At 39.7% G+C, this 12,580-nt stretch overlaps 1 long non-coding RNA gene across 1 annotated transcript; it reads left to right on the forward strand.

Annotated features, from left to right (window-relative positions):
• The first annotated feature begins 335 nt into the window (after window positions 1–335).
• LOC130683942 (uncharacterized) lies at window positions 336–8,888 on the forward strand. The gene is made up of 3 exons (XR_008998077.1): window positions 336–500; window positions 7,049–7,230; window positions 8,530–8,888. It is a non-coding gene; the product is annotated as an uncharacterized LOC130683942 (long non-coding RNA).
• The last annotated feature ends 3,692 nt before the right edge of the window (window positions 8,889–12,580 follow it).

The raw sequence follows: 12,580 nt of genomic DNA on the forward strand, positions 1-12,580 counted from the left end.
ATGTACAGTGTATTTTGAGGATCCATTTTCAAGGCATATCATGACAGCCTGCCTAGTTTTCTCCTACTGTTCATCAGTTACACCATCTCCATGCTTTTGTGCTTCCATGGTGGAAGGGGAGGGAGCTTTGAGAGATGTACTAGGAAGAGCTACTCTGCATTTGGTCTCATCTCTGATGTAGAACTGACGATTTGAGACATAACTCACCATTACTGTGTGTATTTAAAGGTAGTTTATTTTTTTCTAATTGGGTGGGAATGACTTTATTGTCTATGAGCATTTTCCAAATATGCCAGATAATGCATTATAACTTTGTTCATAGAGTATCAGAAAGTTGTCTCATCAGCTGGTTGTTACCTGAGAACCAACAGTTTTTTTTTTAATCTAGAGGAAAGCTACACAACTGGAGAGCAAAATGAGTAAATCCATGCCCATCAAGCTCAGAAGACTTAGAAGTATCTTAGTGAGGCATGAATCATGCTACAGTACTTTTGAGAAAGGTAAAATCCTTCTATTACTTGATTGTTTCTCACCACTGCTACAGTCCTGCCCAAGTGCCCATCATCTCTTCCCAGAGCATTACAGTAGCTTCCTACATGGTCTCCCAGCTCCCACCTTCTCATCCTACAGTTATTCACAACATTCAGCAGCCAAAGGGATTCTTTTAAAATATGTCAGTTAGGTCACTCAGTTCAAATTCCCAGAGGTTTGGTTTTCCCTCAGGATAAGAGCTAAAGTCTGCAGTGGCCAAAAAGTCAAGTCCCCCATGAACTGTCCCCAGTTAGATCTCTGACTCTCACTCCCCTCCAGATGCACTGGTGCCCTTGCTGTTTCTGGAATATGCCAGCATCATCCCACCCCAGGAGCTTTGCACTAGCTGTTCCTAACCCCACTTCTTTGAGATTTTGTGCAAATCTTACCTTCTGTATGAGACAACCACAGCAGCCTTATTATATAGTCAACATCCACCTGCCACCTTATTTCTGAACCCCCTTACCCTACTTTTTCTGTTTTCCATTGTAATGAACACCTTCTACTATCCTATATAATTTACTTACATGCTGTATTTGTTGTCTATTGTATTCTCCCATGAGAACATAAGCTTCATAGGGGCACACATCTTTGACTTTTTGTGCATTGGTGAACCAAAGTACCTAGAACTGTGGCACATGGTAGGGGCTCAAAAAATAGTGGTAGAGTTGAATGCTTATACTACATAGTGAGTTCTGCAGTTATAGTACAATGGGCTTTATTGTATGTTTCCAGAATCAGAAACAACTGTGCAGAAAGATATGAAAAAGGCTTGGTTTTAGAATTTATATGTCACATATGACATGATATAAATAAGAACTAAGGTGCTTATAGCTTTTGTGTCCAGAGGGGATAGGTGTTATTCAATGCTGCATCAAGATTATTTGAGAACATTTTAACTTTATGGATTTTCATATTGTTTAAATTGCTTACAGTAAGTCTCATTTGTATATTACTTGTATGCACATATGCATGTAAATATAAATATAGAGCATATTGAAGGTTGTCCCCATGACAGCTTAAATTTATTTTAAATATTTATGCATGTAAAAATATAAATAAAATGTTATTTAAATTTTAAAAAAAAGATTATTTGCTGTCCTAACAGTGATAGAAACTATTTCAAAATATCCAAAAGCAAACAAAGCATGTTTTAGAAGGGATACTGAAGTACAAACCTCTGAAATCATTTACCGTTTGTGTGTCATTTAAGGACACTGAATTTCCAATAAATTGGATATATTAGACTTTAACAGTTAGTGAATGATTCCAATATAGTAGGTATTATGTGAGGTACCCTATGTGCTGAAACTAATTAACCCCCCTATGAACCAGCAAGCAGATACCATTTTGCAAATGAGGAAACTGAAATACAAAAATGCTGTCCAACATTCTCAGTATCTCACAGATTTAAATCAACTTACCTGGACCAGACTACCTCCTGAGACTGGCTTCTTTGGTTAGTGTACATGAGGGGAAAAAATTGCAGGGACTTTATGTTTGCTTACGTGTAGTTGCACCACAGGCACGCTCACTCTCTTGTCTCATTCTTTCCCCCTAAAAGAGGATTCTTTGCTTTTGCGGATGGGTCCCAGGTTCCACTCTGTTGTACATAATACAAATAATAAAAAGATGGGCAAGCTGAAAAGGCAAAGGTATATATAGATCTACATTATACAATCCTGATCACAAAAGAGAGCAAGAAAAGCCTACCTGACTTGAGTTTCTGCTATCGTTTTTTGAGAATATCTTGAGGACAAATCTTGGAGCTAATTTGATATCAAGGCAATATTGAGAATGAGATGGGGAAACGAGATTTTAAAGAGACTTAGCTAAATATTTTGAAAAGTGTTCCTAATGCAGAATATTCAAGAGAGACTGTCATAAAGGATTAAATAGTGTTTATCTACGTTTTGGTTGCCAAAGAGTTGTTTCTTCGAATGGAAGTTCATACAGGATTGGATCACAAAGTGACATGCATATATGGATTATATTTGGAAAGAAAGGAAAATGGATACTTAGCTCCACCATCAACCAAGCTTAAAGTCATGAAATAATCTGATGCCTCCTCTATTAGCTATCTCTTGTTACATAGTAAATCACTCCAAAACTTAGTGGCTAAAAACAGTAATAAGCACTTAGTGTGTCTCATAGGTTCATTCCGATGTGGACCTCCCTACAGGACTTCTTGATCGGCCTCACGGCATGGTTGCTGGCTTCCCACAGGGTGCGCAAACCAAGAGAGCAAGCGGAAGCTGCACTGTCTTTTATGACCTAGCCTCACACACCATGTCCTACTGGTCACCCAAGGTCAGCTCTGATGTGAGAGGGACTCACCAAGGTCTGAATACCAGGAGGCGAGGATGGCTGTGGGAAGAGGGGCCATCTTAAAGACTGGCACCTGTACCTCCCTTTTCTTTCTCCCCAAATCCAAATGGTTGCTGAGTATTGACTGGTCTTCCTTTATGGCTTTTTCCATTTCCACCGTCTCTACTCTTCAACTCCTACACCCTATCTTGATTGTGTCTTGACTAATGTAATGGCTTTTTAATTGATTTTCCTGCCTCCAGTCTACTCCATAATTCTTTTTACCACTTCTATCATTCTTTAACTGAGCTTATTCTATCATTATGGGCAAGCTAAAAAGGCAGAGTATATAGTTACTTAAAAACATTTGTCTTCACTTATTTCCCACATTAGACTCAGAGGCCTTGAAAGTAATGACTATTTCATACATATGCCTATCTCCACAGCTCCTACTGTGCCTTAGAGAAAGACAGTTAAAAAAAAAACAGTAGAGACTAGTGGTTAAGCCCAAAAAATGGCTGAGCCAGATAAATGCTGAATTTTAATCCCAGTTCTGCCACTTTGAAGCTATAAGATCTCAGGCAAGTTTTTCAACTTCTCTGAGCCTGTGTTCTCAATTCTAAAAAGTAAGTTAATCATAATCATTAATTAATAATAGTAACAATTGATATGATAATTAGTAGGAGTAGTAATAACTATTGTAATAGTACTACCTGCCTTTCAGAGAATTAGATAAATGATGTGGACAAATAGCTTAGCATTATGCCTTGTACCTTCTAAATGCTTAATAAATGGTAGCCATTAATATGGTACAGAGTTGACATTTAATAGTTTTTTAATAAATTGATACTTAGGAAGGAAGTATTTGACCAGAAGGCCCTAACTCTGAAAGTTCTCTTTATTCAGGTTTCAGGGACTTCCTGTGGAGCAGCACCATTACTGGAGCCTCTGTAATGACAGAAATATTCTGTATCTGCATTGTGCAATAAGGTAGCCATTCACCGTGTGGCTATTGAGCACTTGAAATGTGGCTAATGTGAGGAAGTATATTTCTAATATTGTTTATTTTTAATTAATTTAAGTTTAATAGCCACATGTGGTAAGTGGCTACCACAGTATTCAGGACAGTTCTGTCAATCAGTGGTTCACCAATTCTGTAGTTCATAGCCTACAGAGTTCTATAGTCCATAGTTTTATAGCACCATGGCAGGCATCCCACTAAACAGAACTGCTTTCTCTCTTCTTTATGGTCAGCTGTGATACTATGAAAACTGCTCTGAGAAAATGTGAAGTGGAATGCTTGGAGATAGAATAAGGAGTGTGTTATAGTCCCCTTACTCAAGAAGCACTGGCTGACTTACACTCTTCCTACGCCCATGAACCAGGCATGCTGGAGAATAAAAAGATGTGACTTTCTGTTTTGAGGACGATATGATGATCTAGGGAATATAAGCTACACACATGCCACAAAATAACAGGTTAATATGATAAGTAAAAGAAAATGACTAGCATATAACTACTATTTATGATTTTATTGTCAGTTGAAGCCATTTTAATGTAATCCTCTGTACATCATTGTCACCGTCTTTACTATTCTGTCCCCAGACCGGGGGCTCATATTGTTTAATTCTCATTAAGCTCTATGGTGTAGCTGTATGACCTACCTCTTTTTATAAGAAATTGAGGCTCTGGGAGGCTGGGAAAGTTACCCTTAGGCCCTACTGTAAGTGCATGGCAGAGCGGGACTTTGAGCCCAGGACTGTCAGGATCCAAAGCCTATTTTGTCAACCGTTCTGCTCTGCCACCTCATTCTTTACAACACACCCTTCATGTCACTTGCTTGGTTTTGAGTGTCTATGTGTGTGATTCCTTTTTCTCAGTATTACTTAAATTATACAATTAACGTATGTTCATTGGAGAGAAACTTAAAAATATAAAGAAGAGAAAGGAAGGAAGGGGGATGGAAGAAAGAAAAAAATTAAGTTAATTTGGCATTATTGTACCCTGGTTTACCCATTGTCAAGAGCTATCACAGACCATAATTTACTCCCCAGCCTGTCTCCTCTAGGAAGAGATGGGCAGCACATTGTGAATTAAATGTAAGCTTAACATTTCTTTACGGGGTCAGCTCTTCATATGTTCTCACGTGCTCATAAGGGAACATCAGGGTCCAGAGGAACGTATTGATTTTCAAATGATTCAGGCCAACTTTCTCACATTCTGAGGAGAAAATTAGAAGGCCAGGAGTTTGAACAGCTTGACATGATAATTCTCAGGAAGGTAAAATGATCCCTCACCAGAGGACAGGCAGGAGAGCATTCAGAAGCTTCTCTCTGCATGTGCAGGTTAATTTCACTTTATGATATTCCTAAACCTACTGTAGTTCATAAATTCAGCCTACACGCAGCCATTACTGCCATCTGTTGGTGGTGGGCAGAGTCAGTGCATTTCTACGTAGGTGCATAAAATGGCTCGTATCTATGAAAATCCTTAAGTTGAATCCTCATCACAGTAACCTCTGTGTTCATAAAAAAAAAAAAAAGTTACGTATGTGGAATCAGATAGACCTGGGTTCAAATCGTGGCTGTGCCTCATGTGAGAAGTATGACCCTTGCATTCTTAGTTTTCCATTTGTAAAATGGGGCTAGCATTGAGTTCATAGGAATGTTGCAAGAATTATGTAACAAATGTTTATTAGTATGGGTAAAAGCTAACCAAATCTCAGCGGCCTAACACAGTCTCTTCTTAACATCACAGTTTCTTGCTCATGTCACAGTTCAAACTGGGTGCTCTACATCACTAGGCAGTTATCCAAGTGGTGATTCAGGACCAAGATTCTTTGATTTTATGACCACCATTTTCAACTGTGACCTCCAAGGTTACCCTGGAGCCTAGCATCTGGCAGCAGAGCAACAGGAGAAGGCATAGTGGCGCGCAGGGAGGTTTTTATGAGCCCAGCCTGGAGCCGCACGCACTACTTCCACACCCATCCCACTGGACAAAACTCAGTCTTGTGGTCGCACCTCAATGCTGGGAAGGTGGGGAAACATGGTTCAGCAGTCTCTGCCACAGCCATAATTTTTAGTAATAAAAACATAAACATCACTCTTATGCAGCTATGGATTTTTCTTTATGTATTATGTAGTACTATTTATATCTTTCTCAGTTTTTATTATGACCCAGATGTGAAACTAAAAGGCAAAGTGGTGTGATGAAATGAGTAGTGGTCTTAGAGCTGTGGCTTCTAATCTAATTATAATGTGTGATCTTCGATGTATCACTCAATCAATCTGAAGTTCAGCCCTTATCTGGAGAATGACAAGGGAAAGCCAGCTGGTATCTGTGTAGTCTGCCCCCACCCTTATCTCCTAGTTCTAAAGGTTTACAGCTTTTGCACAAAGTAATGCAAAACAAAACATGCAGTGACTCTCAGAGCAGACAACCAGCAGGACACAAGTTGGGCTTAGTTGGGGAGATCTCTAGAAGAGAAGCCCATTCTGGGAAGATCTGATAGTCCTGAATAGAGGGAATGTGGTGTGGTTTGCAGTACAAGAAAGGCTTGAAGAGGACTATAAACAAGAATTTTGGGGAGAGAAACTAGAAAGGAGTATAGGCTGGCTGAAAAGGGAGAAATGTGTTACAGCAGGGCTGAGGGTGAATTAAAGATGTAGTATGATAGGTAGAGGGACAGAAAATGTTAATGATAGGCTGCCAGGTTTAGGAAGTCATATTTAATCCAAAAAGATCACAATGGGAAGCCAATTATGCTTTTTGTATGGGCAAGTGATACTATGAAAATGCTAGTCATTATAAAAAGAAATCTGATTAGATTATAGCACTTGACGTGATGGTGCCTTTTATTAAATAGCTTGAACTTCTGAAGTCTAAATGCTCCATAAATAATCTTCCAAAAAGGTTAGTTACCTAAAGCCTATACCCATTTCAAGGAAAAAGAAAGAGTTTTACATGGTAAAGGAGAAAAAAATGAGGATGTGGGAAGAATCAGATAGTTTACATTGAAAGAGAGCCCTCTTTTCTCTGCCTGATTTTATTTTTTGTAATTGAGAATAAATATGTAGGTAAGACATGAGTCAGAGCAAACTCAGAAAGTACCTAGAAGCCTTCAGCATTTGAAGCATGTTAACTAGTTTCATGTGGGTGAAGTTTGGTTTTCAGGAAGACAAACTGAAAATAGAACTTGTTTGTTTAGATTTTGCCACTCTCTAGGGCACAGATGCACATGGATGCTCAATGAACTACGAGAGGGAAGAATTTCTCCTTGGGAGCTGCTTCAGAGAGCCTTGCATGGAGAGAGTATGGCCCTGGGGCAGGTCGGGAGCACACTGCAGCTTTTCTCTGGACCAAGTCTGGAGAGTCGTGGGCTTAGCAAAGGTAAGCCAAGCAGAAGTTCAGCCCACTCCTCAAACCTGGTTTCCAATAAAGGCGCCGTGACACTCCTGAGAAACACGAGAGGAATCAGACTGTTGATAACACCCTGGGCCCTCCTTCAGCTCTAATACACTCTCAGGATACACTATTTTTGTTTGTAATATTTAAGAAAATTTGCATTTTAAATGGTAATTATCTGTTATTTACCACATATTTATTTTTTTATTTAAAATAAATCATCTATTAAACAACCATGTGACCTTGGCAAGTCACAAGCCTTTTCTGGGCTTCAGGCTCTGGTTTTTTTCTCTGTAAAAACAGAGACTAGATTATACAATCTCCGAGGCCTCTTCCTGACCCAAAATGGTAAATTCTAATTCAAGCAACTTCCTCTTTCTGGTGAAGTCTTGTGAAGCCTGAGGATACCTTATGACATTGTTCTAAATCGCTGTCACTCTTAAAACATACAGGAAAAAAACTAGCAGCCTGTTGGGCATCTGCTACAGCAAGGATCCTCCATTCAACACAACATGCTGATGGGAGCACTAAACTGCGAGCTGCTTTCCTCTCACCCCCACGACGGGGGTGTTCACTCCTTTGTGCTTCTTAGAAACACCAGTGTTTTTATTGTGCCCATACAGTAGAGTCTCTGGCTACATGTGCTTTCCGGTTTGGCAGTAGTTTGCTATGTATTCTTATTCTTTATCTGACTTCCATGGTTTTAAATGTACTTCTTTCTCAGCAGGTAATTCCCTCTAAAGCAAAACCATATCCTAAATGGAGCTATTTTACATACAATGTGCAGAACAGAGTATACGATGATGATGTGACATGTAGACAATGACGATGAGAGCAGAGAAATACATGATTTTAGAGATACAGGATAATATGATAGCCATTAACCATCTGTGGCTTTTAAAATTGAAATTAATAGAATTAAATTAAACCAAAAATGTAGTTCCTCTGCCATTCCGGTCACATTTCAATAAGCACATGTGGTTCGTGACCACTCTTTTGGACAGAGCAGATATAGCACATTTCTATCACTGTACAAAGTTTAATTGGACAGTGCTGCCTTCAAACCAACTAGTCACAGAAGCACATTCTTAAGAGATATTAGGGAACTTGGAAACCACCTAAGACATTCTTCTTTGAACCATCCAGGATGGTTCAAATCTTTCCAGTACCCCAGAATTTGACACCATAAAAGTGGTCCATTACATTTTTGAAAACATTATACTGGGAAGTTCTTCCTTAAATTGGGTCAAAATCCTACAACTTCTGCTCTCTTTCTAAACACAGGATGATTATAAAAAGTCTTCCACCTAGAACTTCCTCCAAGCATCGATGTCACTACTGCATCTCCTTAGACTCCTCTTCCCTAGCTGACCTGAGGAGACCGTGGCCCAGGGCGGTCCTGCCTCGGGAGTCCACCACAGAGCTGGGACCCGCTCCAGGTTTCCAGCTGGTGTGTTCCCGTCAAACTTCACTGCATCCAAGCCTGACAACTATGTCATGAAACTATGTGTGCGAGTTGACAGAGTTGAAGCTCCTGGCCTTTCATCTTTCTTCCCATTTTGTTGTTGTTCTCCCAGTGTTTTATTCTCTATTTTCACTGCATGACTCTAGACTATTTCTTACCCAATAGAAGAAAGATTATTCTGTGCATGAATACTTTAGAACCTAAAACAGTGTCAACTCCCCCACGCCCTGTCCTACCCAGTTACAGCTTCAAATCTGTGCAAAAAATGCTCACTGAGTTGTTGGGTCTATGCTGGGGCAACAAAGTTGATTGAAACATTATCTTTACCATCCAGCTACTGGCAGGGAGGCAGGGTGGAGTCGATGAAGAGTTAACGACCACTCTAGACAACTCCACGGAGCCCTTCGATGGGTGTGTTTCGAAGGGACCTGCTGATCAGTCTTGGAGATCAAACAGTCAGCAGCAGCTTCTGGGGGTCGCTGACCAAGCTTGCTTGGCAAGAAGGCTGCCAGACCCAGTGTGGGCCCAGCAGCAAGTCGGGCACTGCATGAATAGCTGCCTTCTCTCCCAACGGAAGTACTGCTGCCTGATTCCCTTCATTAAATTTAGCTTATCAGAAAAAGCAATAACAATGTCACCTGCTTCCACCACCAGTCATGCCCCTTAACATCTAGTGTTGAGTCCATGGTTGACTATACACTGAATGTATATATACTTGTGTGTGTGTAAATATACATACATAGATATATCTATATACATATATAGGTATACAAGCACACATAGGATTTTAAATAAAATTATTTTATATATGTATATATACACATATATAGGTATGATGTTACATGTTATATTTTTGTGTTTTAATGGTCTTATAATTTATACATACATGCATATTTATATAATTTCTATTTGTATGCACTTCTAAATATATATTTTTATGTAACATATGTGTATATATATATATATATATATGCATATGTACACAGGACATTTCTGGAAGGATGCACAAGAAATTTTTCATGGTGGTTGCCTTGGGAGAGTAGGAATGGGGATCTTAGAGTTGGAATAGGGAGGAATACATTTGTATTTCATTTCATAAACTTTATGTATTTTAATTTTTTTACTCTTACTTTAGAACAGCACTTTTTTTTATTAAGGTACTATTGATGTACAGTCTTATGAAGGTTTCACATGAAAAAACAATGTAGTTACTACATTTACCTATATTATCAAGTCCCCACCCATACCCCAATGCAGTCACTGTCCATCAGTGCAGCAAGATGCCACAGATCCACTGTGTGCCTTCTCTGTGCTACACTGTTCTCCCCGTGATCCCCCACACCATGTGTACTCCGTGTAATGCCCCTCTATCCCCTTCTCCCTCCCTCCCCAAATGCCCTCCCAACACCCCTCCCCTTTGGTAATCACTAGTTCATTCTTGGAGTCTCTGAGTCTGCTGCTATTTCAGAACAGCACAAACATTTTTATTAATATTTGGTTATACTAAGGACACCACATCTGATTTCCAATATGAGCTCCAAAGTACAAACAGATAAGACTTGTTCCAGGCTGGGCTTGTCCAGGTGACTTCCCTCAAATGATTTAAGTTGCGGAGGCTTTTTCCACATCTGCTAATCTGAGTTAACTAGGCCCAAATAAAGATCAAATGACATGTTATATGTGACCACGTGACAGTGATTTGCAAACTATAGACTTCTACATGCAGGTCTATAATAACACTGGCTTATCAAAGAGTTTCCAGAACTGCCCAACTTCACTAACATCATCTAGGTCCTGGTCCTCTTTCCTAGCCTGTTTTTGAAAAGGGATGTGTATATGTGTATGGTGGAGAGGGGTAGGCTGTGATGTGATGGCAGGGAAAGTAGTGGGAGCAGGAAGAAAATGAGAGGGGACAGTGGTACAGGCTCAGGTAGCAGTGGGGGGTGGGAAGCCTCCAGGAGCTGATGCCATCCAGGCCTCCTTGCGGAAGGGTGCTCCTCTCTGGCGCGAAGCCTGAGCCACCATCACTTGCCCCTATTCTCAGCTGATATGTGAAGATCTCTGCTGGGACAGTGAGGTATCATTGTTGATAGTTTCATGAGAATATGGTGAATTCATCTCTCTGTCCAAAGGCTGAGCCGCCTTCCACTGTCCTCCTTCAGATTCCTTTAGTGACTCTCCCAGATCCTCCTGCTTATTATTAATTCACCCTATTTTGCATCACTACGCCAGTCACTGTGCTCAGTCCGGGGGACAGGAAGTGAACATGCTAGCACCCTAGCCATCAAGAGATTCACATTAAAAGCGGGTGACGACATGGAAGTAACAGTTGCAATCCTGTCTGTTAACTGTCATAACAAGCATACCGAGTGCCATGTTGGTAACTAACTATGCAAAGGGAAGGGGAAATGAAGGATAGGTAGGAGTTTGCCAGACAGAGGGATTTTGAGCAGGTAAGTTTGAAAATGCAAGAGCAATTCAGAGCAAACAAGTAATTGGTTGAAATACTGAATGAGGGCAAAGTACAGAGGCAAATCTGAAAAGACTGGGCAGTGTCAGCTGTAAATGGTACTTTGTATCGTCATAAGGACTTTGCACTTCTTCCAGTGGGCAAAAAGGGTCTAGGGAAGATGAGAATTAGCTGGTATGACTTCACATCTTTTGGAAAGGAAAACTTACAAAGCTACGCAGTTATTATTTACCCTTAACAAATTAATAATTTATTCATAATAAGAACCTTTTCAACCTACTTATTGCAAAGTGCAATTTGTCATTTATGTTTTGTCTATTTTTCTCCAACAATTGATTGGCTATTCAGTATCATTAGACTTAAATCGTAGGAGAAATTCTACCTAGACCTGTCTGGGAATTCTAACTAAACCTGTGTGGGGATAAGAATCCCAGTCTGAAGTTGATGAAAGCTACAGTTTTTCTCCCATAAAAATGTAGATAGAAAATGTTGCATATAATTCCAGGGAGTTCATGGAACTCTTTTAAAATATCCCAAGTTCAAGGGTTGTATACACAATCAAATGACAGTTTTGTTATGACAATTTTTTTTACAAGGAGTCTTCCCTAAAGCCTCATATTGGATTCAAAGAAATGAATTCAGAATCTTATTTCAGTGATAAAGCCTGAGGTCATTTCCCAAATACAGTGTGAAATGTTAAATTATTTTAAAGTCTTCTTAAAAGAACTCTCCGGGCAAGGGAAACAAAAGCAAAAATGAACAAGTGGGACTATATCAAACTAAAAAGCTTCTGTACAGCAAAGGACACCATCAATAGAACAAAAAGACATCCTGTATTATGGGAGAATATATTCATAAATGACAGATCCGATAAGGGGTTAACATCCAAATTCTATAAAGAACTCACGCACCTCAACAAACAAAAAGCAAATAAGCCAATTAAAAAATGGGCAGAGCAGCTGAACAGACACTTCTCCAAAGAAGAAATGCAGATGATGAACAGGCACATGAAAAGATGCTCCACATCGCTAATCATCAAATGCAAATTAAAACCACAATGTGATGTCACCTCACACCAGTTAGGATGGCCAACATCCAAAAGACAATAATAAATGTTGACAAGGATGCAGAGAAAGGGGAGCCCTCCTACACTGCTGATGGGAATGTAAACTAGGTCAACCATTATGGAAAGCAGTATAGAAGTTCCTCAAAAAACTAAAAGTAGAAATACCACTTGACCCAGGAATTCCACTCCTAGGAATTTACCCTAAGAATGCAGCAGCCCAGTTTGAAAAAGACATATGCACCCCTATGTTTATCACAGCACTATTTACAATAGCCAAGAAATGGAAGCAACCTAAGTGTCCATCAGTAGATGAATGGATAAAGAAGATGTAGTA

Source organism: Manis pentadactyla, chromosome 5, assembly GCF_030020395.1.
Source record: "Manis pentadactyla isolate mManPen7 chromosome 5, mManPen7.hap1, whole genome shotgun sequence".
NCBI lineage: Eukaryota > Metazoa > Chordata > Mammalia > Pholidota > Manidae > Manis > Manis pentadactyla.